The sequence below is a fragment of the Pleurodeles waltl genome, chromosome 3_1 (assembly GCF_031143425.1).
Source record: "Pleurodeles waltl isolate 20211129_DDA chromosome 3_1, aPleWal1.hap1.20221129, whole genome shotgun sequence".
NCBI classification, from domain to species: Eukaryota; Metazoa; Chordata; class Amphibia; order Caudata; family Salamandridae; genus Pleurodeles; species Pleurodeles waltl.
The window spans coordinates 1,704,595,771-1,704,623,570 of NC_090440.1; positions in this window are offsets into that span (position 1 = coordinate 1,704,595,771).

A 27,800-nucleotide genomic window follows, 5' to 3' on the forward strand; every position below is an offset into this window, starting at 1 on the left:
ACAAGGCGGGTCGATTAATCCAGCAGGTCAAGATGTGAGGAATCGACTTTGCGGTGTCACGATCACACCATGGGGTCACCAGTGCTGCTTCAGAGTCAGAGTTGGGTGTCACAGTTGTCTGTGACACAACACTCAGGACTCACGCTGTGGTGGGACTTCGGAGGCACTGCGGCGGCAATGGGCCTGGGGTGTCAGTCACGGTTGTTGCACTCAGCGGGCACCATGGCTCCAGGTGTCAGACAGCAGCACCAGTTCCAAAGTCGCTCTGGAGTTGATGGCTTGTTTCTTCTTGATTACACCAGAACTCACTCCCAAGGGCTAGGAACTGGATTTGGCACCACTTGGCAAGTCAGGACTCTCGGCAGGAGAGTCTAGGTGCTGACAGATGAAGTCTTTCATGTCCCTGAGACTTCTTACCAGGAGGCAAGCTCCCATTTCTGTCTTTGAAGTAGGCAACATTCAAAGAGAAGTTTTTGTAGTGCACAAGACACTGTCTTCCTGTCCTGGCCTGAGACATACCCTAGGGGGTTGGAGACTGCTTTGTGTAAGGACAGGCACATTCCATTTCAGGAGCAGGTGTCAGTTCCTCCCACCACTCTAGCTCAGGAAGACCCATCAGAAAATGCAGAGCACACCTCAGCTCCCTTTGTGTTACTGTCTAGAGTGAATTCACAAACAGCCCGACTGTCATCCTGAAACAAACGTGTATTTTACAGCCTGGCAGAGGCACAGAATGGTTAAGCAAGAAAATGCCCACTTTCTAAAAGTCACATTTTCAAACTTACAATTCAAAAACCAACTTCACCAAAAGATATATTTTTGAATTGTGAGCTCAGAGACTCCATATATCTATCATCTCTCAATAGAAAATTACACTTGAAAGGTATTTCGAGGCAATACCCATATTGCCCTATGGCAGAGATAGTCCTTGCTATGGTAAAAACCGAATTTAGCAGTATTTCACTATCAGGACATGTTAAACACACCAGTAAATGTCCTACATTTTAAATACACTGCACCTTGCCCCTGGGGCTGCCTTCGACCTACCTTAAGGGTGACCTACATGTAGTAAAAGGAAAGGTTTGGGCCTGGCAGGTAGGTGCACTTGCCAGGTTGAAATTGCAGTTTAAAACTGCACACAGACACTGCAGTGGCAGGTGAGAGACATATTTACAGGGCTTCTCAGGTGGATGGCATAATCAGTGCTGCAGGCCCACTAGTAGCATTTGATTTACAGGTCCTGGTCACACATGGTGCACCATACTAGGGACTTACTAGTAAATAAGATATGCCAATTATGGATAAACCGATCACCCATACAATTTATATATAGAGCATATGCACTTTAGCACTGGCTAGAAGTGGTAAAGATCCCAGAGTCCTAAAGCCAAAAAAGGTCAGAGAAAATAGGAGGAAAAAGGCAAAAGTTTTGGGCTAACCCTGCAAAAAGGGGCAAGTCCAACAGGTCCCACCACCCAGAAGAGGAGTTCCCTTCACTGTTCCCAGACCAACTCTGGCGGCTTGGTGTCGCAGTCTACCGGACCTCGTGGCTGCCAGTTTAGCACCCAAGGTGAAGCATGCCTATGAGGGGGGCATTTTACAAATACTGCGGGTTTCAAGAAAAGGATGTGGCATGGGAACTGTTTTCATCTGAGTCTATAATTATATATTTGGGAATATTGAGAGAGGAGGGTAGGCCGGTATTGTATGCTAGATGGCACACGGCATACATTTCCTTCTTTGCTAGAATGCACGGTGCCCCGATGGGACCAGGGTGTTCATTGTGCAAAGAGCACTGAGAGGCTGGCAGAGATTAGAGGTGAGCTAACAAGATACTAGGTGAGTAAACAAGATACTAGGCGAGCAAACAAGATACTAGGTGCCCAATAAACCCTCTAAAGTTGGGGAAGATCATTGCCAGCCTAGTAAAACTGTTGAAATCACCTGCAGAGGTACTTGTTTCCCCACCCACCAACCCCTGAACATGGGATAAGGGAAAGTCTAGATCCCTAGGAAGGGTTTATACCATTTTATGACTCTTGCGTATGATGTCTAATATTAGTTTTTCCTTTCAGATTAAGAATGGCATTTTAATGCTGATTTTTCTTCATGTGGGTTAGGTCATGATTGGCGAAGACCCTTTGGGTTCCCTGAAGCATCCTTTTCTTGCAAAAGACTGGGTAAAAACAGCAGTGTCAGAGGAACCTCAAAAGGGTGCTATCAGCAATTAGTAAGGAAGTTGAGTGGTGCAGGAGCTAGGGGAGGTCACTGACACATGGTCATTACCTGTCACCTCCCGCACACGTGCAGTAGACACGATACAACACCGGCACTTTGGGGAAGAGAAATGTTGGGTGCAGGGGGTGCCCAAAGTAGGTATCCTAAGGACAGACAGGCCCCCTGCACAAGAGCTCCCTGAGGTGGGCTGGTAGATGGGATCTCCCATATGGAGGCTCCTGTCCTCTGGCCTGGGGGTGGAAAGGAAGGGTCACTGAGCTAGTCACAGTCTCACTCAGGAACTGTTTTTTCAGATGCACAGGAACAAGTAGTTATGGTTAGGAGACTCCAATGTATTAGAGGCTCTGTTAAGGTCAGGCTTGTTTGTAACAATCATGTAAATAGGAAATGTGGTTAATGTGCAAAATAATTGATGTGGTGTTTATCGACATTTTAATGTGAATAATGTTTTTGTCTGTAAAACTAAAATATGGCCTGAGATCTTCAATCTAAACTCCAAAGGTGGTCTCTGGTAGTCATTTGTGCATGTCATTCATGTAGTGGGTAAATTTAATCATAGGGACATCTGTGCCTCCCTTGCCATAGTACCTTCGCCCCAGTCCCTTCTTTTCCACATATAAAGAAGATGATGGGAAACAGAAGTAGATGAAATTGTCCAAAGAGCAGCCATGCAAATATCTGATAGGATAGCTTCACCATCCTCAGTGAAGAAAATCATATCTCCCACAGATTCCCCTTGAACTTGAACTGTCACAGCTATAACTGCGCATGACTATCTTCACTGAATTTCCAGTTAATTTGCATTTGGCAGCACTCTGCTTTTGCCAAAAAGAATATTTTTTTTATATGTAAGCATGTAGGAAAGGGAAAGAACTGTTAGAAATTGGGTCTTTAGTTGGCAGGGGTATGCACTCGAACCACAATACTAGTCAGGATTAGTCAGTAACACACCAAAAATTAACTTGTGTTCATCCTCTGGTAGCTTGGCACAGACCAGACAGGCTTAACTTAGGAGGCAATGTGTAAAGTATTTGTGCAACACTTTAAGACAGTAAAACAGTGAAAACAACATACTAAAATAATCCACACCAGGTTAGAAAAATAGAGCTTAATTTAATAAACAAAACAAGACCAAAAGACAAAACTCCAATCAGTAGAAGTCAAGATATGAATTTTTAAAGAATATCTGCAACTGTAGTGCTTAGAACCTGCTCCAACCTGGGCTAGCTGGTCGCGCTAGGCCAGGGTAAATCCAAACTTCATGCCGACCGTGATGGAGCGAGGGCTGGCTAGAGAGATCAACCTTGTCCCTCTGAAACAATCAGTTGTGAGGAGGGTTGCGTCGACATCGAAGACCTGATGCAAGGAGCGAAGGGGACGATGAGAAGGCTATGCGTCTGTCCTTATCCACGCAGTCAGGGAAGCGTCGTCGTCAAGCCACACAGTCGTTGATGCAATGACCTCAAGATGTGGCATAAAACTTTTTGCACAGCTGGCAATGCATCAGGACTGACAGTGAAGCGCTGGTTCTGAGCCACACAGTGGGTGCTTTGCCCTCAGTGGCAGCAGCGATGTGCTGGCATGGATGAGAGATGCAGCTATTCTGATTGGCACAGAGACAACAATGCATGAATTTCTGTAGAAAACAGCTACAGAAACCCACTTCCAAGGGTCCAGGACAGGATTGGTACCACTTGGCAAGGTAGGGCTCTCTGTAGAAAGAGTCCAGAAGCTGTAGCAGAGTGGAGTGAAGTCTTTGATGTCTTTGAGACTTCAGAACAGGAGGCTAGCCAGGAAGCCCTTAGCCCTTAGGTTCTGGGGATGTAGAGATGCAGGTCCAGTCCTTCTCACTCACAGGCAAGGAGGGCAGCAGGCAGCAGACCAGGCACAGCAAAGCAGGAGTGCAGCAAAGTCCAACAGAGATCCATCACAGTGACAGTCCCTTAAGCAGCACAACAGTCCTTCTTCCTGGCAGAATGGCCTTTGGTCCAGAAATATACTATTTTGGTAGGGTCAGAAGTCCAGTTCTTATACCCAGTGGTGCTATTGAAGTAGGGGACTTTTCAGATAGAGGCCTTTGAAGTGCACAAAGCCCCTCCTGTCCTGGCTCCAGATACATACACTACAGGGGGTTATGTGGCCCTTTCTGAGGGCTCAGGACCCAGCCCATTCAAGTGTAAGTGTCAGCTCCTGCCTCACATCCTGCCCAGGATGGGCCATCAACATGTAGATGGCCACTAAGTCACACCTAAGCTCCATTTATGTGTTTCTGCCTGTAGTGGATGCACAAGAGCCCAGCTGTCACCCACTTAGATGTGTATTCAGAGACAGACAGAAGGCACTAAGATGATTTAAAGTAGGAAAATGCCAACTTTCCAAAAATGGCATTTTCAGAATTACAATTTAAAATCCGACTTCACCATAAGTTATGATGCCAGAGACACCAAACTTTGGGGGATGGGGGTCCCATCGCTTCCCAATTGGAAAATATATTTACAAAATGTAATAAGGCAATCCCAGTGTTAACCTATGGGAGAGCTAGGCCTTGTGAAAAAACAAATGTAAGATTTTTTTCACTCCTTGGACATTTAAACCTTAAGAGTACATGTCCAACTTTTTAAATACACTACACCCACCCTTGGGGCTGTCTAGGGACTACATTAGGGCTGACATATGTATTAAAAGAGAAGATTTCGGCCTAGCAAGGGGGTTATCTTGCTAGCTCAATATGACAGTTTAGACCTGCAGAAACAGGCTCGGTCAGGAGTTCGAGGCCCTCCTCCACCTGCAGGCTTCTGCCTGCGCCTCATCCCTGGTGTCCAGTGGGAGAGCTCTGCTTTCCTACTAGACTGCCTCTCTCCTCCTCTTTCTCTGCTCCTCTCTCCGTGTGCTCTCTCTTCCATGTATGCCCCCATGCCCCTTCTGCCATTCGCTCTCCTCTGTGCCCTTTTGACTTGCTTTACTTTTGCCTTTACTTCTGCCTTACTTTTTCTTCACTTTTGCTTTACTTTTGCTTTTCCCTCCATTCTCTCTTTCACTCTTGCCCTCCCGCCTCTCTCTCTCTCTCTCACTCCCCGCGCTGCTGCCCCTGCGCCCCGCCCCCCTCCGCTCCCTCGCGCTGCTCTCCCACCACTGCTGCCCCCACAGCCCGCACCCTTTTTTCATGCTGTTTTTGCCCCCGCTCCCAGCTGTCCCCTCCTTACCCTCCCTACTTAATGGGATCGCACCCAGTGCCGGAATCTCTGGCTCTCGTCCTCTCCACCGCCGCCACGCATGTCTTCAATATGACAACACCACCCTCCGCACCCTCAACACCGGCCTCTCACCCGCCTGCCTTCAAGCCTCCCTGCAGATCACCCGCGGACCCTTCTCCTGCCGGAATTGCACCTTCACCAGCCTCCATGGCAACGACCCATCCACCAAAGCAGGACACAACCATCTCAGATGCATCCTTCTCAACACTTGCTCCGTCCACAAACACACCGTAGAACTATGGAATCTACTTGACTCAGCTTCCCCAGACGTCGTCTTCCTGACCGAGACCTGGATGAACCCCTCCTCAGCACCTGACATCATCATAGCCATCCCAGACGGCTACAAGATCACCCGCAGGGACCGCTCAAACAAACCAGGAGGAAGCATCGCCATCGTCCACAAGAACACCCTCAGGATCACGACCAGCACCGAAGACACCCTCAGCACCACAGAACACACCACCAAACGCCTGCACTTCCAGATCACACCGACCCAAACACCACCCTCTGAGGGACCCTCATCTACAGGCCCCCCAGCCCCCTGGCCCCCGACAGCAGTTCAGCGACTCCATCACTGATGTCATCAGCATGCACGCTCTTCCATCAACTGACTACATACTCCTTGGAGACTTAAACTTCCACCTCGAGAACCCCAATGACTACAACATCACCACCCTACTCGACAACCTCTCCAGCCTCGGCCTCAAACAGCTCGTCACGACACCCACCCCCTCCGGAGGACACACAATCAACCCTATTTCCTCCACCAGCAAACACGTATCCTTCAGTCACACCACCAAACTCCACTGGACAGATCACCACTGCATCCACTTATCCTTCGAGAAACCCACAACACACCATTGCCCACAACAGATTCCACACTGCAGATGGAACAAGTTCACCGAAGACCAACTAATCACTACCCTCTCCCAGAACCCACCCATCGACACCACTGACACTGACACAGCTGCGCGCAACTTCAGGTAATGGATCGACACCTGTGCCAACACTCTCGCCCCGATCAACAATCCCTCCAACAGACGCACAGACAGAAAGGCCTTCTGGTTCACCACCAACTCCCAGAATCTAAGCAGACATGCCGAAGACTTGAAAAGAAGTGGCGCCATAATCAGACACTGGACAACCACACAGCCTTCAAAAATGCCATCCGTAGACACCACCAACTCATCCAAACAGCCAAGAGAACACATCAACAACAACGTACACAGCCACAAGGAGCTCTTCAACATTGTGAAGGAACTCTCCAACCCTAGCTCCAACGCCAATGACATCCCGCCATCACAAGACCTCTGCGACTCTCTAGCCTCCTACTTCCACCGCAAGATCGCAGACATCCATGACAGCTTCAGCACTCAGACCCCCCCCCCCCCCGGCAACCACCGACACCACAGACTCACCACCCACCAGCCTCATGCTCTCCAGGACCCCGACAACGACACCATTGAAATCATGAACACCATCCACTCCGGCTCACCATCCGACCCCTGCCCTCACCACATCCTCAACAAAGCAAGCTCCGTCATTGCACCCCAACTCCGGAAGATCAACATCAGCTCCTTCGAGACAGCCACCTTCCCGGAGAGCTGGAGACACGCCGAGATCAAAGCCCTCCACAAGAAACCCAAGGCGGACCAAAAGGACCTCAAGAACTTCAGGCCCATCTCCCTGCTCCCCTTCCCGGCAAAAGTCATCAAGAAGGCTGTCAACAGACAACTGACCCGCTTCCTCGAGGAGAACAGCACTCTGAACCCTTCCCAATCCAGATTCCGCAGCAACCACAGCACCGGAACTGCCCTGATTGCCGCCACCGCCGACATCAGAACCATACTGGACAACGGCGAAACCGTGGCCCTCATCCTCCTGGACCGCTCAGCCGCGTTCTACAGCATCTGCCACCACACCCTACGCACACGCCTCAGCAATGCGGAAATCCACGACAGAGCCCTGGACTGGATCATCTCCTTTCTCACCGGCAGAACTCAGAGAGTCCGCCTCCCTCCATTCCGCTCTGAAGCCACCAAAATCACCTGCTGCGTACCCAGGGTTCATCCCTCAGCCTGACCCTCTTCAACATCTACATGGCCCTGCTCGCTAACATCGCCCAATCTCACAACCTCAACATCATCTCATACGCCGACAACACCCAGCTGATCCTCTCCCTCACGAAGGAAACTGCCAAGACCAACCTCCACGAAGGAATGAAGGCCATCGCCGAATGGATGAAGAGCAGCTGCCTCAAACTGAATTCCTACAAGACTGAGGTCCTCATCTTTGGCTCCACCCCTTCCGCATGGGATGACTCCTGGTGGCCTGCCACCCTGGGATCCGCTCCAACTCCCACCGACCATGCACGCAACCTAGGATTTATTCTGGACTCCTCACTATCCATGACCCAGCAAGTCAATGCCATTTCCTCCTCCTACTTCCACACCCTCCGCATGCTCCGAAAGATCTACAAATGGATCCCCACGGAAACCAGAAGAACAGTCACTCAAGCCCTCGTAAGCAGCAAACTGGACTACGGCAATGCCCTCTATGCAGGAACTACGACCAAACTCCAGAAAAGGCTGCAACGCATCCAGAATGCCTCCATACGCCTCATCCTGGACATCCCCGCCACTGCCACATCACAGCCCACTTGAGAGGCCTGCACTGGCTCCCCGTCAACGACAGAATCATCTTCAAACTCACACTCGCTCACAAGACAATGCACACCACAAGACCAGAATACCTCAACAGACGGCTCTTTTTCTACAACCCGACCCGACAGCTCTGCTCCGCCGACCTCGCAACCGTCCAATGCATCCGTAGAACTACAACAGGCGGAAGATCATTCTCGCACCTCGCCGCCAAGACGTGGAACACTCTTCCCACCCATCTGTGTCAGACCAAGGACCTCCTTACTTCAGGAGGCTTCTCAAGACTTGGCTGTTTGAGCAGTAGCAGCGCCCCCACCTTCAGCACCTAGAGACCCTCACAGGTGAGTAGTGAGCTCTACAAATTCCTTGATTGATTGATTGAACCAGACACCGGAAGCTGTCTGAAATAATTAGTTCTAAGTATCTTATGGTATTTTTATCAACAGATGTAACTTGTTCCTTCTCTGGCATAATTTCTGATCAGTTGTCAATAAGAGAATATCCCAAAAGCATCCCACATTGATGTAACACTACATAAATTCATGAGAAAGGTGCTCTATACTCCCTTTAGTATAATGGATAATTAACATCTATCTGGGATTCTGCAAATTCCTATATAGGTCTGGCCTTTGCTTTGCTATTATGAGCAAGTTCTGAAGACACAACTTGCTGTAAATATGAAAAGATTCACTAGTCATTTGTAATAATTTAATAGATAATAGTGAGAGCCCAGGCCTGGCTCAGAGCTCTGCCCTACATTGTCTCTTACAAACTAAAAGTCGGCAGGAGGTGCCAATGAATGTTGCATTTACTGTCTGTGAATACAAATAAATCTGAGATGAAGAAACACACTAATAACAATAACAATAAGAACAAGCAATGACAAAGCCAAAAGGTCTGGGTTTAATGTGATGAGTTAGCACTTTAGAGCAAGATACAGAGGAGGGAGCTAGCAAAAGCGGACAAAGAAGTTTATAGTTTTAAAGCAGTCACTTAGGAGGTTCAATGCAAGCACTCGAGTGGCGGTGGAAAGTAGACTCAAATACCTAGTAACATTAGGTGAGATATGAATACTGCATTCGGATGAGCCAAGACATGACATAGGGGGTCATTATGACCCCGGCGAACTGCGTTAATATGGAGGAAAGTACTGCCAACAGGCTGGTGGTACTTTTCTCCATATTAAGACATTGTACCACACCGACCACCACAACGGTAATGACCGCCAGGCTGGAGACTTCAGTCTCCAGCCCAGCGGCCGTCACTTGCCCCCCTGTGGCGAATATGACCCCGCCTACCGCCATAGTTTTCGGGGCAACCTTACCGCCACGAAAACCATAGCGGTAGGCACTATCAGTGACAGGGAATCCTTTCCCTGTCACTGATAGGGGTATTCCCTGCCCCCTCCCCAGATTCCTCCCGCCCCCCTTTCCTCTCCAGACCCCCCCACTATATACACGCACCTTCATTCACACACGAACACACGCATACACACACTCATTCCCACATTCATCCATGCATGCATACATCCATTCACACACACACACATCCACACACATTGATATACATATAAGCACGCACGCACGCATTCACACAACACAATATACACGCATTCACACATCCATACATGCACACATATACAACACACACCTGCATGCACGCACGCACAGAGATACACACACACCCCCACACACACAACACCCTCCTCCCCTGTCGGAGCACCCAACTTATTTGTTGTCAAGGGGTCCTCCGGCAGGAGATGGGACTGGGCGATGCGGACAGCAGCAGCATCTGCCAGCAGAACACCGCCAGGCTGTATCATGGATCATACTTTACCGCCATCTGCCGGCATGGCCACAGCCGGATTTCTGCCATACTTCTGGTGGAAATCGGAAGTGGTCATAATAGGGCAGAAGGCTGGTAGCCACTGCGACAGTCTTTTGGCGGCCGTAGCCGCGAAAATAGGCGGTTGACGGTTCTTACCGCCGGGGTTGTAATGTGCCCCATAATCTCTAGTCAGTGGCCTAAAATAGGCAGGTTGATGAAAGCCAATGGTTGAAAGGGACAGATCCAAAGCACACTCAATTTTAATTGTTAGCAATGGGTCATATGGCATCTGCTCAGTCAAAACCCAGATCTAATAAAGAAACCAGTGATAACTTTGCGGCGCTTTAATTAAACCACTCCTTCTGAATGAGGGTAATCCACAAACCATTAACCTAGCTGCTCAGCCTGTTTTTCTTTCTTTCCAAAATTAATTTCTTTGCTTTTGACTTTAATTAAGTTCACGTCCTCTTCCCCAAAATCTTTAACAGCAAAATGTGCATCAAAATTCTACTGTAAGACGAAAAGAATATATCTATAAATATCCTCCTTGTGCCTAACGTATATAGAAAACACTTGCTAACACTTTAACAGTAACACATAATTTCCTGCTTTTCGATCTCCAAAGCATCACGATAGAAACTTGAAACTAATTTGTCATTTTGATGACAAACGCATACATTTTGGAAATTTAAATTCATCCACTTTGCTGAAAATGTGATTTCCTTTCAAACGTACGTTTTCTGTATATTGCTAATTACTCTTATAGTTTCTGAACGGTTACATCTGATGATGTGCACAAATTCTATTGCATCCAATAGGCATATACTTGTATGTTTCAACTGCTTGAAGTCTGTTTGTCTCAAAATCAAGGTTTGAGGTCTAATGTATTATAAGGAATAAAGCGCCCTCAAATGTTACATAATCCTAATATTTCAAGTTACCCTGAGGTTCAATGACCTTAAATAGGAACTCTGCCTTTGGACTCATGCCTCTATATGGTCATGAAACTCCTTGTTGACTTGGAATATACTGATTATGTACAGTTGGGACTACTTTATCTTATGTTAATATGATTTGTAAAGCGCCTTGCTGTCCCCCACGATGGGCCTTCCCAGCGCTAATCCCAGTAGCACGGCACTGTGCAACAGGAGAAGCCAGTGAGGAGGGGGCACAAAGAGGCCGAGATAGCAAACAGCTAAATTTTACGTTTTTTTCTGAAACAGAGATGGCTCTGAGTATTCTTTAGATCAGGAGCAGGCTGTTCCAGAGGGCATGAGCCAGAATTTGGAAGGAGCGACCTCCCAGTTTCGTTCCTTTGAATCAAGAGATCACTGCTAGACTAAGGTGGTCATTATGAACATGGCGGGAAACACCGCACCACCGGCCACTGTGGTGGTAACTACCGCCAACAGGCTTGCGGTCCAGTCAGCAAAATAATGAAGCACATGAGAAACAAGTAGTGGACCTCCCTCTTTGTAGTCCCGCCGACAACGGAGGAGGCCGCCCTCAGGCCGGCGGAAAGGCCGTACCAGCCCACTGAATAATGAAACACCACACCGCCATCAGTTCCGGGGAATGGAACCATCCTCAAGCAAAGTGTGGCAAAAACGATCCATATAAAGTTAAACACTCACCGGAGGCACATAGAATACGCCGACGCAGACATAGAGCTAGAGTTGGAAATAATCCCAGTGCTTCTCCTTGCCATATTCCCCCAGGACTATGACCGACAACAAAGACGACAATGGTAAGTACCGCAGCCTAGTACACATGGGAAGAAAAGGCACAGTTACACACCCACCCCGCAACGCACTCCCAACCGCTCCCACCATCCCAAGCCATACATACCATAACAAGATGTACTTACCAGACACAAGCCAACAAATACCTGCACACACCTGTGCACACCACACCCCCACAGTGAAACACTGCACAGCGTCTCTATATTGTGCCAACAGCACTGCTGGGCACTCAAATTTAATTGTAACAAAGAACATGAATGTCCAAATAAGGCCATTGTCCAGTCCCTTGCAAAGCCCCGGAAGGGCAAATATAGCCCAAACTTGACCCCTACGATGGTAAAGGAAATTCCACTGGGATGGAGCATCAATGGGGCAGCCACGCACCTCAGGGAACAGGGGCAGGGGTGGCGGGGTGGGTAATCAGGTCTTGAAAGGGGGGTTTCGGGTTTAGTTTTAGGAGGTGGAGAGGGTTTGGGCTTGCCCTTGGAAGGAGGGGGAGTGGGCCTGGACTGGGGAGTGGCAAGAGGGACCAGGGGCAACATGGGGCTTCTTCCTCCCTGGGGAAGGGGCACGGGAATAGGAAGGGCGTTCTGGGGCGGACTTAGACGAGGAAGGAGTGGTCTGGGCTAGGGCATGGGAATGTTTAGGGACAAGATGGGGTGGGCCAGTAGGTTCAAACAGGTCAACATAGGAGAGGAAAAGCTTCTTAGGTGCAGTTGGAGGGGATTTGGAGCCAGGTCTGGGAGTGGAGGTTGAGGGAGTGGTCGTACGATGTGTAGTTGTGCTGGATATGGATGCAGGTGCCTGTTTAGTATGCTTTTGTATGGTGGATGTGTGTGGTGTGGATGAGTGTGAATGTTTGAGTGTTTTTTGGGGGGGTGGACACAATGGGAGAAGACAGGCTGCCAGTGTAGATGGATGTTGTGTGGGTGTCTGCAGGTCTGGTGAGTTTGCTGCAAGTGTATGGGAACTTAGTTGTGGTGAGTGCAGGTGTGGTGTCTGGGGTGCATGACTGGATGTCAGCTTGTGTGGTGACTGCAAGAATGGGGGCAGCAGCAGTGACTGAGGGTGCAGTGCATGTGGGTGTGCATGGTGAGGTGACAGACCAGGAGGAGGGGAAGGCTGACACAGTGGGGGAGGTTGATGTTGTTGTGTGTGCCTTAGTATGTTGGGTGTGTGCATGCCTGTGGTGGGAAGTGTGGTGCTTGTGTTCCTCAGTGTGCTTCTTGTGTGTTGATCTGTATGCATGGCTGTCTGTATGTGTGCTTGGGATGGGTGAAGGGAGTGGGGTGCTGGAAGGGGTAGAGGTGGTGGGAGGGGGGACGAAAAGAGCAGGGACACTGGCTGCCGTCAGAGAGGAGTCCAGAGCCTGAAAAGATCTCTGTAGGCCAGAAATGGCACCGCAAATGCCTTCCAGGTATGCATTGTATTGCTGCATCTGGGATGTTAGCCCCTTGATGGCATTCATGTTGGTTGTCTGCCCTACAGAGATGATTCTCAGGAGGTCAATAGCCTCCTCCGTGAGGGCAGCAGGGCTGACTGGGGCTGGGAATGAGGTGCCTGGGGAGAACGAGATGCCCACCCTCCTGGGTGAGCGGGCACAGGCAACTCGTTGGGGAGCAACTGGGAGGGCGGTGATGGTATTGAGGTGGGGGGAAAATGACAAAGAATAGGTGGGCCCAATAGGGTCCGCCACCACCAGGGAGCTGCCATCGGAGAAGGTATCAGAGTCACTACCTCCAGTGGTAGTTGCCTCCCTGTGGTACTCCGTTCGCCCTCCAACCCACTGGTCCCCTTGGAGTCAGTCGACTCTGCCTACTTGAAACCATGGGCTGCTGCATCCCCACTCGCTGGTGCCTCAGCTACCTCGCTACATGATGCTAATGTACACAGGGACACAAGAGCGGGGAAACAAAACAAGACAGAAGTATGTAAATTCCTGGAAATATGTACATTTTGGGACACATACACTCCCACCCAGCTCAGGCACAAACCGTCAGCAGACACAACACACGTTATGAATGTGCCACTGACTAGTAGGCATGACCCCAGAATACACTACATTACCATCCTAAACCACTACTCTGATACACTTTGTGAAGTGAACCCATGAGAGACTATGCCAAGCCAACACATCTACTAGTTCATGAGGCTACATTTATTACAATATTATAAAAAGGGGACCCCTCACAGGCCTACAGACCCTGCCAAAACTAGCAATGACACTATCCCATGGAGGTGGAGGGGGGCAGGACTGCAGGGACACAACTGTCTATGTGCCTGGCACTACAATGCATGTAACCCTTAGCATCTAACTAAACTCATCATAGTGGCATCACAACAGTGTTGGTACTCAGCCCCTTGTGGCTGCTGTGCTACCTTCAAGCGCCCATCCAAATCCAGATAGGCCACTGCCAGAATGCGGGCCGTTAGTGGGGTCAGGGTCCGACGGGCATCCCTCCCTCGTTGGGAGGCCTTCCTCAGCTGGGCCTCTCCGGTCTTCCAGGCCCAGCGCCTCAGGGCCTCCCACCGCTTCCTGCAGTGGGTGCTCTGCCAGTTGTAGACCCCCAGGGTCTGCACTTCCTTGGCGATGGCTTGCCACTGTCCCCTTTTCTGATGGGCGCTGACCTGCAAGGGACACACAGAGTAAAGAAAAAGATGTCAGTGTGGGTGCCCCGTACACAAATGCCATGCCCGTTCATACTGACATGACCCATTGAGACCTGCAAATAACAAGCAGAAACTGCCAGACACACTATGGGTGAGCATTCACACAGCAAACTAAAATGTATACAAGTATCTGCCACAATCACACACATCTAAGGAGGACAGATAGCAACTCACCTCCTCCTCTGGTCACCCATACAACTTGGCATACAGGGGTAGGACCCCGTCCAACAGCTTCTCAAGCTCCTCCGCGGTGAAGGCTGGGGCCCGTTCCCCTGTCACATGCTCCATCTCAGGGACCAGAGTCAGGACACGGCAGCACATGCAGTGGAGTTCTTCCCTTCACGTAATGCAGGAGTCAAGTGTCTGTCAAAATGGCAGTAGATACTGCGGCGGTGTGCACCGCCACCGCCGGCAGCGATCAAGATTGGCCCAGGTTCCCCATTGACAACTATGTAATCCAATGATCAGGTGCACGGTGGTGAACACCGCCTACCGCCATGACGACTAACGCCAGCGGAGTGAAGTCACTTCCACACTACAATACCTGGATGGCAGGAGGCTGCCATTTTGCTTCCACCACGTCTCCACAGCCTGGCCTGCGCCTCATCCATGGCCCCATCCTCTCTCCCCTTCGTCGATTAGTGACATGAGTACTGGTTCCCCACATGTACTCATGGTTGGAAGTGTGTCTACACTGTGATGACATTATGAATGAGAAACCTCACCACACATTAGCCTGACGGACTACCTTATTCTTTGTGCGAGCGTTACCTATGTGTAGCATTGTAGAAATGTATAGTGACACCATGTTTTGCAAGTGTATGTCCAGTCTCAAAATGTGTTCCTTCATCACCCATAGGTACAGACCCATGTGGTGAGGGAGAGCCCCATTTGTTTACAGACCCCTAGTAGATCTGGCCTCCATGGAGGAACGTCACATCATCATAACTTACCGACTTAATCGAGCTACTATCCTTGACCTCTGTGCAGTAATGGATCCTGTTCTGAACCCGGCCAATCGGAATCAGCACGCCATACCTACAACTGTGCAGGTGGTATCTGTGCTCCATTTTTTGGCTACAGGCTCATTTCAAGTAACAGTGGGCATGGCGGCAGGGGTATCTCAGCCAATGTTCCGCCACATCCTGCCCAATTTCCTGGATGCATTCGTTCAACACTTGCAAAGTTATGTCCAGTTTCCCAAAGGGCTGATCTCACCACCATCAAATCAGGATTCTATGCCTCTGCTAATATCCCCCCATGTAATAGGTGCCATTGATGGAACCTACACAGCCCTCATACCCCCAAGAGTGAATGAACAGGTGTATCAGAATCGTAAGAACTATCACTCCATGAATGTCCAATTGGTGTGTACTGCTGATCAGTACATTTCACATGACAATGCAAGGTTCCCAGGATCAGTCCATGATTCATTTGTCCTGAGAAACAGCAGTGCGCCACACATGATGGGACAACTACAGGGGGCGCAGAGCTTGGCTCATACGGGAGTGTGTATAACACTGGATCAGTTACATAGCTGACAGCCAGGCGGTATGCACGTAAAATGTGTGTGTTTAAATCCTCTTTCGCCCACTTTTGCAGGGGATTCTGGGTACCCCAACATGCAATGGCTCCTGACACCTGTGAGGAATCCCAGGACAGATGTAGAGAGGAATTATAATGAGGCCCATGGTCGTATTAGGAGGGTGATAGAGCACACCATAGGACTACATCTCTCTGGAGGATCCCTGTACTATGTCCCTGACAAGGAGTGTAAGATAGTGGTGGCCTGCTGCATGCTGCACAACTTTGCTGTGAGAAAAGCTATCTCACATCTGGGAGAGAAGGGTGCTATCCAACCAGCCCAGCAACCTCAGAGGAGAGATGAGAGTGATGGTGAAGTAGAAGAGGGGGAAGATATCAACTCCAGGACCCAGCTAATCCCCCTATACCTCCAGTGACTCTCAGGTACTGTTCTATGATGCTGATGTCTTCACTGCATTATTTCAGTCTGACTCATTTAATAAGTACTGTGGTGTCCTTTACCAGTGAAAATGCAAAATCATGACTGAAGTGGCAGATGCCAGTGGACGCAATGGGATGTACAGTGTGACATACTTCAGACACTACAGTGTGTTGGATTCACTCCTGCAATAAAAGTGGCATTATGATGGTAACTGGCTAATGCATTCACATTCACAATTGATCTCTCATATTGATTAAGGACAGATATTTTGAGTGCACAGGTGTATTTATTCAAAGTCAAAACATACATGAGTGTTGGGACAGTGAAAGGGAGTGGGCACATGGTGAACAACATACTCAGGTAGATATGATCAGCTGTTGGTTGCACAGAGGTATCGTCCATGGGGCCTTTGGAAGATGGTGAGATGGCAGTGGCATGTCAACGAGGTAGCTCAGTGGCACACAAGGGAGGCAGTTCAGGGCAGAGTCACTTCCTGGTGCTGGGCTTGGTCTTGGCTGGTGTTTCAGTGGGATATATGGGTCTGAGGGCATGTTTGCGAAGGTGCAGCTGGGATGCATGGGTAGGAGTGCTGGTGTCCTGTGAGTCCTCTGGCAGTGCTACCAGTCCAGTGGATGCTGCAGATGTAGATGGCAGGGCAGTGTCCTGGCTAGTGGCAGGGGCCTGCAGGTGGGTTGAGGACTCAGACTGGCTGTGGTACTGGCGCGGCAGCACCCCTGCAATGGAGGCCATCATGGCATTGAGCTGTTTCTATTGCTCCATGGCCTCCTGGTGGTGTGCTATCTGCAGCTTCTGATTCTGCTCCAAGGTGGCCAGATCTGGCCAATCCTGTCCTGGGAATGGTGGTATGCTCCCAGGACCTCAGATATCACCTCCTGGGCTGCTGCATCCATCCTTTGGCCACCCCCCTGGGCCACTGATGCCCTCCCACTGGCCCTAGCCCCCTGTGCCAGTGTCCCCTGCACAGGTTTGGCAGTCCCACTTGCAGTTGGCCCTTCATCATCCTGTCTGTTGGTGGGTGGAGACTCTGGCCTCTGTACATGTGGGCAGCCAGTCCGTGGCCTAGTGACACTGGTGTGTGGTCCTTCGGCCAGGGCTGATAATGGTGGCTGAGTGGTAGGGGTGTCAGTTGTGTCCTGGGTGGGGCTTCTTGAGAGTGACTGTCCAGGGGTATGGGATGGACCAGGGATTTCCTCTATGTCCAGACATCCCTCTGCACTCTCCTGAGTGGGGCCTCCATCTTCAGGTGGAGGACTGGCACTCCTTGACGTCTCCATCCGGGTGACATGGGTGGTGGTGGTGCCTGAGTGTGAGAGAATAGAGATGTGGGTGTCCTGTACTTGTTTTTGTCAATTACAGCACTGGTCAGCACTAATTGACAGTTCAGGACAGAGTCACTTCCTGGCGCTGGGCTTGGTCTTGGCTGGTGTTTCAGTGGGATATCTGGGTCTGAGGGCACGTTTGTGAAAGTGCAGCTGGGATGCATGGGTAGGGGTGCAGGTGTCCTGTGAGTCCTCTGGCAGCGCCACCAGTCCTGTGGATGCTGCAGATGTAGATGGCAGGGCAGTGTCCTGGCTAGTGGTAGGGGCCTGCAGGTGGGTGGAGGACTCAGGCTGGCTGTGGTACTGGTGCTGCAGCACCCTTGCAATGGAGGCCATTGTGGCATCGAGCTGTTTCCATTGCTCCATGGCCTCCTCGTGGTGTGCTATCTGCAGCTTCTGATTCTGCTCCAAGGTGGCCAGGATCTGACCCATCCTGTCCTGGGAATGGTGGTATGCTCCCAGGACCTCGGATATCACCTCCTGGGCTGCTGCAGCCATTCTTTGGCCACCCCCCTCGGCCACTGATGCCCTCCTACTGGTCCTAGACCCCTGTGCCTGTGTCGCTTGCACTGGTCTGGCAGTTCCACTTGCAGTTGGCCCTTCATCATCCTGCCTGTTGGTGGGTGGAGACTCTGGCCTGTGTACATGTGCGCAGCCAGTCCGTGGCCTAGTGACACTTGTGTGGGGTAGTTTGGCCAGGGCTGATGGTGGTGGCTGAGTGGTAGGGGTGTCAGTTGTGTCCTGGGTGGGGCTCCTTGAGAGTGACTGTCCAGGGGTGTGGGATGGGTCAGGGATTTCCTGTGTGTCCAGGCATCCCTCTACACTCTCCTGAGTGGGGCCTCCGTCTTCAGGTGGAGGACTGGCACTCCTTGACGTCTCCGTCCGGGTGGCATGGGTGGTGGTGCCTGTGTGTGAGAGAATAGAGATGTGGGTGTCCTGTACTTTGTCAATTACAGCACTGGTCAGCACTAATTGATGGTTAAATTCCCATGTAGTGGCATGCAAGGTCCCTTTGTGTACATTTAGATGCATTTATTGAGGGGGTGGTGGTGCATTGTGGGTGCTGTAGTGCCACTGGGATTCCATGCAGGGGTTGGTGACTGTGCACAGGGGGCTGGATGGTGATTTGTTTGTGGGATTGTGGGCATGCAGGTGACTTGGATGTGAGTGTGTGGGTGTTGTGGACTCGGTAGAGGACGGGGTGCTGGTGGTAGTGAGAGGGATGGGGTGATACATGCACTATAGGTGAGGTGCCTGTTGAGGTATTGTAGTTGACTTACCCGAGTCCAGTACTCCAGTGAGTGCAGTGAGGCCCCTCGGTTGCAGGATAGCCAGGACCTTCTCCTCCCAGTCGGTGTATTCGGGGGGAAGAGGTGGGGGACCACGACCAGTCTTCTGTACTGCGATGTTGTGCCTGGATGCCATGAAACGAACCTTCCTGCGCAGGCCGTTCCATCTCTTTCTGATGTCCTCCCTTGTGCGTGGATGGTTTCCCACTGCGTTGACTTTGTTGACAATTGTCTGCCATAGCTCCATCTTCCTGCCCACGGGTGTCTGCTGCACCTGTGCCACGAATACGTGTGGCACGATCCTGAGGATTTCGTCCACCATGGTCTTTAGCTCCCTATCTGTGAAGCAGGGGTGCTTAGGGGGTGCCATGGTGTGTGTTGTGGGTGGTGTATTGTAGGTGTATTGATGAGGGTGCTGTTGTGTGGTTGGGTGTGTGGCTTGTGATGGTGGTTGTGCTATGTATGTGTTTTGGTGGTATATTTGTGTGTGTGACTTGTGTGATGGTTATTTCAGTGTATGCGTGTTGTGTTGTCAATATATGTCCTGCTGTTGGCATTGCAAAGGATTGTGGGGTACATATGTGTGTGTTTTAAAGTGTTGTGGATGTGTGTCAGGTGTGTGGTTTTCCAACTTGCCAATGTGTGCATTTGTTGTTGGCGGGTCCCATTGCTGGCTGTGGCAGTCCGTACCGTCAATGGTCGTTCGACATTCACTGGCCTCCAAGCTGATTTGTGCATCATTATTTGGTGGGCAGGGTATTTGTCTGCATGGCGGTGGTGGGTGGGGTGTACTGCCTTTCCGCCATCGTTGGCCCTGGTGGTGGATGGGGTTAGCAAGATTTTTGGAGGTTTGTCTTTTTGGCATCATTATACGGCAGTGTGGAGTTCACCACCACTGGCGGTCTTTTGTTCACCGTCAGAAGGGTGGTCGGCGGGGATTGCCGCCAAGTTCATAATGATGGCATAAGTTCTGCAAAGTACAGTGCTCTGGCTGGGTAATAGAGCAGAATGAGTTCTGAAAGAATGTGGGCTCCTGCAGCATATATGACACTGTGAGCAGTACCACGCACTTTAAATTGAATGCCCTTCTCAATTTGCAGCCAGCAATGCTGTGTAGGGAGCCCAAAGGAGGAGCAGAATTTAGGAAGAGAGAACAGTAATCTGGCTACAGTGCTTTGGACAGACTGCAACCTCTTTAAAATTTATTTTCTGCCACCCAGATACAGGATGTTACATTAGACAAGGCATGACAGGATGAGGGATTAAATGATCAACTGTCAAATGTGGGTTTGAAAGAAGCCGATAATAGGTTTGAGGCCTCTCAGGAGGCCACAACCAGTGCCTGCTAGAGTTCTCACTTGAGTCTCAAAGACAGGGAATCATCTATTCAGATACCTAGGTTTTTTATAGATGATTTGGGTGACGGAAGAGGCCCAAACCCTTGGGCCACCAGTGATCTACCCAAGTCTGGGTGTGCTTACCAAACAATAGGATCTCATTTTTATTAGAGTTATGTTTAAGACACTTGTCATCCATCCAGCTGGCCACTGCCAGCATACATTCCTGAAACGTAACCATGTCATGAGGAATAGAATGTAGAAAGCAGGAAGGAATGTTGGGGAAGAATGTACAAGGCCCTCTGCCATCGGTAGGATCCCGCGTATGGTGATGATGCCAGGCCGGGAGCTTGGAGGGGGCAGAAGGGGTATTCCTCAATATGGGCTCCTGGCATTGGAGGCCAGTGTTGGTGTGGCTTCTGAGGCACTCCTAGTGCTTCCGGGCCACACGTGGTGATGACGTGCCAGTCTCCACCCTTAAAAGGGGCCACAGTCAGCGAGCGGGTCTCTTGCTCCGGCTCGCAACCAGAAACTGCGCGTCCACTGCCCAATCGGGCACAACGGACTTCGGGGCCTTTCTTCTTTTTCTTTTTTTGTCTCCCCATGTAGGTGCCTGCAGGGATATCGGCACAAGGAACGCTCGGTCGCTCTGGGATTTTTTCAGGCCACAGTGTGCACACGCAGCTTAGCACGCCTCACTGGGAGCCACTCGGGTTTGAGCATTGCTCACCTGACCCGAGTTCTTCTCGGTGGCAGTTCCAATGGGGGTCCTAGTGCTGCAGGTGAGGGGCCTGTTTGGCCATATCGGTAGACAACTGGGCCTATTTAGAGGGGCTTTTTCTGGCCAGTTTAGAAAGGTCTTGAGATCATTTTAGCATATTGGCAAGGGGATAGCTTGATTTTAGGCCATATTAGTTTTTGATTGCAGTGTGATTTCAAGGAGGCTGGGGTTACTTGTAGTCTGTGTACTCCTTTTTGGTGAGTGTTGTCAGGAGGAGTGGTCTTCCCCCTTTGTGCCTTTTTGTTCTTTACTCTGGGCTTTGGTGCTAGTTGCCTGCTCCTGGATAATCGGGTGTCCTTTATGTCTGGGTTTTTGGTCCTCAGTGGGCCTGGGTAGCATGCTCTGGTAGTGTGTGGGTACTCACCCATTAGTGTAGTTGGCTTTCTTGGGTTCCTGCACCATGGCAGCGAACAAGCATAGAGGTGCGAAGCGCTCGTGCGCAGAGGCACTGTTGGAAGCAATGATACTTAGGATGAACGCTATGGATCAGGCCATAGTGTCATTGAGGTCTCAGTCATCTGTCTTGGATGCATTATCAGGTGACCGGGTGGCCAGGCACAGACAGCGTGGGGGTACCTCCTAGGGAAGCATTCCCCTTGGTTCTGAAGAGGGTGCGTGGGCAGAAGATGGGTAGGGGGATACAGACTGAGGCTGGGCAGGCCATTTGAGTGCAGGTTGCTGATTGTGTTGTGGTGACTCCGGAGGCTCTGGCCGCGCCTCAGGCTCCCCATTGCAGACTGCAGTCCAATCGGTGCCCGCTTTGGCTCCAACTCTGCCCACTAATGTTGCATCAGTACCGGCTGGTATTGGTCAGGTCACCGTGCAGGCCACAACCGAGAGCGTAGCAGGGGTGGTGCTGGTTGGTGGTGTGTCTGATTTGACTGCAGGGGCTACCCCTGTGGGAGTGTCAGGCAGCAGGACTTGGTAGGTCACTTGGCATTCATATTACCATGGCTTTCTGAGGTGGGTTTGCTGTTCGCCTCTCTGGTGGGGGCCCTTAGCAGGGACCAAGGAGGAGGGTGTTATGGAGAGGGTACGGCATCTGTCTCACATCTAGGCACCACAAAGGGTGGCCAGGCCAGGGGTCTCAACGGAGCATGACTGGGACGGAGCATGGTGAGCTGCGCAGAAGGCTGATCCCCCCCTCAGTGTACTGCCCAGCAGTAGGTCAGGTTGCCCCTGTACCAGTGGCATCTGCCCAGCAATCGGGCAAACCGCCAGCAGCGGTGAGCACTATGGTGACGTGGTCTTCTATCCAGGGAACTGCAAAATCAGGTACTGGTCACTCTAAGCCCCTTACGGACCTTGGTGATATTCGCTCTGCGCATGAGCAATTGGAGCTACTTGTGTCAATTGATGTGAAGGAATAGATTTGGAGGGGGGCTTACACTGATATCTTTGATCTGCTGGTTGGCAAATCTGACAAAGGTGAGGTTAAGTGGTGTAAAAAGTGCGCTTATTCAAGGTAGTGTGGCCATTGGCTACAGCAGAAGAAGGTTGAGGAGTCACTAGTGAACTGGGTGAGGGCTTTCTCGACCTATCAGGCCATTCTAGCTGAGCATTTTTACAATTTTGGAGCACAGTTAGCCTGTTATCAGAATAGGATTTGGGGTGCACATGACGAGTATGGTTGTACTGCATGGAAGGATTACGATAGGGAGTTTAGAAGGATCGAGCCCAATTAGCACACTCTAGGATGGTACCAGATCAATATAATCACATAGCTGCAGGCCACACTAATCGACCACAAGGGGTTGGAAGTCAGCCCTTTAGGGACAGGTCAGGAACTGCCTCAGGCACTGCTGGGGGGAGTATAGCTACGAGAGGGGCCTACTGGGGCTCCCCGCCCTGGGGACCTGCCATTTCAAACATCGCTGTTCTTTCTATGGCCAGGCCTCCCACCCAGACAAGAAGTCACTGGATAAGGGTAGCAAGAAACAGGATTAATGATCCTGCAGTAACTAGGAATGCTGTTTTGGTTTACAGTAAGGCCTCATCCCCTGTTTGTTGGCTATGGTCCCTTGTCTTAATTCCTACACCAGTCATGCAGCTGCTGCATGAGGGCTTTAGGGATGGTTTTAGGATCCCAGCTCAAGGCTACATAGGCACGCTCCATTGTAAGAACAAGCTATCTTTGAGGTCCAACCCCGAGGTGGCTAGGGCTAAGATTCTCAAAGAGCTGAAGTTGGGGCAGGTAACGAGTCCCTTTAATGGAGTTCCCATGCAGGGTTTTGTCTGTTCTCCGATAGGGGTGGTCCCTAAGAAAGAGCCAGGGGAATCCATAACCTGACTGAGCCAAAGGACCAATCTGTGAACAAAGCTATTGATGGGGCTCTGTGTTCTGTCAGGTATGTGTCTTTGGATCAGGCAATTCAGATGTTGTGGGGGATAGGGCCTGGAGCTCTGGTGGCAAAACTGGACATTGAATCTGCCTTTAGGCTGCTACCGGTCCATCCGGACGACTTCCATCTCTTGAATTTCCAGTGGGAAGGGAAGTACTTCTCTGATAAGTGTATGCCAGTGGGCTGCTCCGCATCTTGTTCCTAATTTGAGAAATGTAGCACATTCCTAGAGTGGGTTTTCAGATGCAAATCCCAACATTAAAGGGTACTTCACTACTTGGATGATTTCCTCATTCTTGGTCCCTCTGGGTCTTATTAGTGTGTGGGTGCATTGGGAGTCTTTGAGAGTCTTGTGGGTGAATTTGTGATCCCACTTGCACAAGGTAAGACGGTGGGCCCCTACACCACGAATGAATTCTTGGGGATTGAATTAGATTCTGTGGCAGGGGTATCGAGGCTTCCGGGGGACAAAGTCATCATTATCTCTCTAGCCTTACAGGCATGCTTGAGGGCGAAGAAGGTCACTCTTCATCAGTTGCAATGTTTGGTTGAGCAGCTTGATTTCACTCTAAGAATCATCCCCTTGGGGTGCCCTTTTCCTGTGTCCATTTGTCAGGCCATGTCGGGGCTGAAGGTAAAACATCACCACACTAGGCTCTCCAGTGAGGTCAAGCAGGATTAGAGGATTCAGGAGTTCTTCCTGCATGACTTTAATGGGACGGTTGTGTGGCAGAGTCTGCCTTGATCCAACAAAGAGCTTGGCCTCTTTACAGATGGGGTAGTCAGTGAGGGTTTTAGCGCTATATTTGGTACGGCCTGGTGTGCCCAGCGGTGGCATACGAAATGGGTGAAATATGGGCTAGTAACTAATATTCGTTTTCTGGAACTATTCCCGATTCTTGTAGCATTGTCAATCTGGCCTGAAAGATTTCATAAGCAGTCTGTGATTTTCTGGTCTGATAATATGTCAGTGGTGGAATGTATAAATCAACAGGCTGCTAGTTGCAAAATGATTCTGAGACTACTGAAAGAAATTGTGCTGCTGTGTCTGAGGTTGAATGTGATTTTACAGAAAAACATGTGCCTGGTGTCTTGCATAACGCCGCTAACACCCTGTCCCATTTTAAGATGCAGGTTTTCAGGTTCCACCACCTGGAAGCAGAGGAGTTCCCAACGCCCTTCCCGGAACATCTGTGGCAAGTTGGTGCCACAGACTACCAGACCTTGTGGCAGCCAGTCTAGCACCCAGGACAAGGAGGGCTTATGAGGGGTCTTTCACAGCCTATACTAATTTTGTTGGTTGTGCAAGGTTGTCTTCTTGGTTTGACACATCGTCAGTCTTGGTGTTTTTGGAGGTTCTGAGGGAGGAAGAAAGGTCTGTAGCATGTGCTTGGCGCCATACTGCCACCATTTCTTTCTTAGCCCAACTTCCTGATAAGGAGGGCCCTTAAAGGTTGGCAGTTGCGCCAGGGTACCAAACCTGATTCTATGTTTCCCATTGACGTGGTGAAGCTGGGATCTATTTTGGGGGCTTTGGGGCGTATCTGTACCGCTTCTTGAAGGGTCGCTCTATTTAGGGTGGCCTTTACCCTGGCATTTTATGGCTTTTTATGGCTTTTTATGGGGCCCTCAGACTAGGTGAATTGGCAGCAAGAAACAAGAAGCACATAAAGGGGGGCTGCAGTTGGTGGATATTTATTGGCTGTAAGGGGCGGGGTCCTTGGCGATCAACATCCCTCGTTATAAGATGGACCAGGAAGGGAGGGGTGACCACATACTTTTGCAAAGAGCTCCAGGTAATATGTGCTGTCCGGGTCTATAATTTGGAGATCTTCTTAACACAGCACCCCTGAGGTCAAGGGGTATGGTCTTAGTGCATGCTGACGGCACACCACTGACCAGATACCAGTTTTAGACAAGTACTCAAGCGTGCTCTGTCCACAGCGGTTTTTGATGCGTCTGAATTCAGTACTCAGTCCTTTAGGATCGGGGTAGCCATGGCAGCAGTGGTGATGGGGTTTTGGGGTGCAGAGGTTAGGAGGATTGGCAGGTGCTCCTCGGATCGCTACAAGAGGTATGTGAGATTGCATATGCTGTGAGTACCTGTTTCTTACACCTTTTGTCTTTATCCATCTTCTCTCTAGGTGGCTGAGACAGTGGTTTGGAGGTCCCGATGGTTCTGGTTCATGCAGAGCTGCAGGGGTCACTGAAGTGTGGGTCATCTGCCACTCTCATGTTCGACGGGCATGTGATCTGTATGTAAAGAGTGCCTTGGTATCATGTACATCACAGGCTGGAAAACGCTTTTATTTCTTCAGTTGGGGCAGCCTGCGCCTCACTCAAATGAGGCTGGTGCTGGACTTAAGGTTTCCTGTAGGGTACCTGCTACTGGGTGTCATCATTTTGCATCTTGGGGGTAATGACTTGGTTCCCCTATGTCGGAGGCAGCTATTTGAATTGGTGGTCTCAGAATTTGATTGGTTAGCTAAGAAATTTCCACAGGTGGTGCTTGCCTTGTCAAACATGATCCCCTGTTTGCAGTGAAGGAGCGGCCTGACAGTTAAGGCTCTCAATGACTCAGTGAAGAGAATTAATAAAAAGTTAGCCAAGTTGTTCAGACCACCAAGGTTAGCTGTCATTCCACACGTCTGCATTCATGGGAAGGGTTTCTTCCTCCAGGCTGAAGTGCATTTTTCTCTGGTGGGAAAGGACATGTTGTTGGAAAGCTTTCTGGCTTGGTTGGTCCATCGTCCTCAGTAGGGGAGTGACTGCAGGAGGGAGAGACCAGATAACCGGTCTACTATGCTGGCCTGTGGCAGGGTGAGATCATTACTGGGGGACAATTAGGTACCTTACCTTTTCTTACCTGAGCAAGATGGCCAGGTAATTGGACCCTCCATGGAGTGCTGGCTGGGACGTGAGGATGACATATAGAGGTGTGGGGGATGCGAGCAGTCAATGGCATCTGGCCCATGGGGCCAACCACCCACACATGCATAAAGGTCTTGAAGGTGACACTGGCCCTTGGGAGGGGTGGTGTCTGAGGGTGGAGGGGGCATCCGAGGTGGCTATCCTGGCAGGCAGGCAGGCCCCCCCACAAGTGGTTTTGGGAGGGGAAAGGATGATCCGCAATGGAGATAATACCCCTAGGCCTCCTAGCATGGGGAGAGACATGGTCTGGGTGTCTTAGCAATCAGTCATCCTCTTATATGCAGTCACTGACATTTGGATATTGAGGAACAAACTGATTTAGTTTGTGATAGGGAAATTTTATGTATTAGCGTACCCTGTTAAGGCTAGGCATCTGAAAAGTTGTAAATGCTATGTAAATATGATGGGGGGGTACTGCCTACATTTTGTTGATTGATTTATGTGTTTTCTCAGTAAAAATATGTCTGGGGGTTTATGACCCCTAAACCCAAAGAGTTGTTGTTCTGTGCAAGACAAAGTAAGTTTAAGTGGGGTGTGGTTTGGGACGGAGTGGGATTTGCAGAAGGCCTCGGCGGTACCTGACCATACTCATGGTTTGGAGAAAACAGGAGTGGAGTGTCCTATATTAGCGTTTTAGGAAATAATGGGTTTTTCCTTAATCTGTGCAAGAATCTCCTTTATACTGTGACCACGGGCTGGTCATGCTTGAAGAGTGAGATTGCACCAAGGAGATGTTACTATTCCGTGAATCCATGTTGTGGAATTATTATGTGACGGTGTTCAAAAAAAGACATCTTACATGTGAAAGCAGGCCTGATTCCAATACAAGTCTAAGAGGATTTTGTCTCCTTTATTCTATTTATTTTGCTGCTGCCCATTGCTGCCACCTATTGTCACGTGAACCGGTGATAGTGCTGTTGCCTGTTTGGCGTGAGGTGGTGTGCCCAAAGAACTGCAAGAAGCATACACGGTGTGAGTGAGAGCTCAGACGTCTTTGAGGACCTGCCCCTGTATCACAAAGGAATTAACACATTTCATACACTGGTCAACAAACATTACCGAACGTAGCTATCTTGCAGCAGCTGATTGGTGCTGTTTTTACTAGCTAGAAATTATTGTGCTTTTGTCTTGCACTGTAAATATTGGACACTGTTTTGCCCCTGCACACCCTGGCGAATGTTGTACGTTCAGTGAACAAGTCCAAGCCTTTTTGGTAAAGACTGGACATGTTCCAAACATGAATGGGCAAAGTGTTAATACAATTTCTCACCTTCAGGCAATCAGGCATTCTGGTTCAGAAGCTGGAATGCATTGGGAGCAGAAGGGCTATTTCATAAATTACATTTTGACAAATTATATCCATGGTAATATGGCCCCAGATCAAAATAAAATAATCCCATTACATTCCTTGGGCACCCTGAGT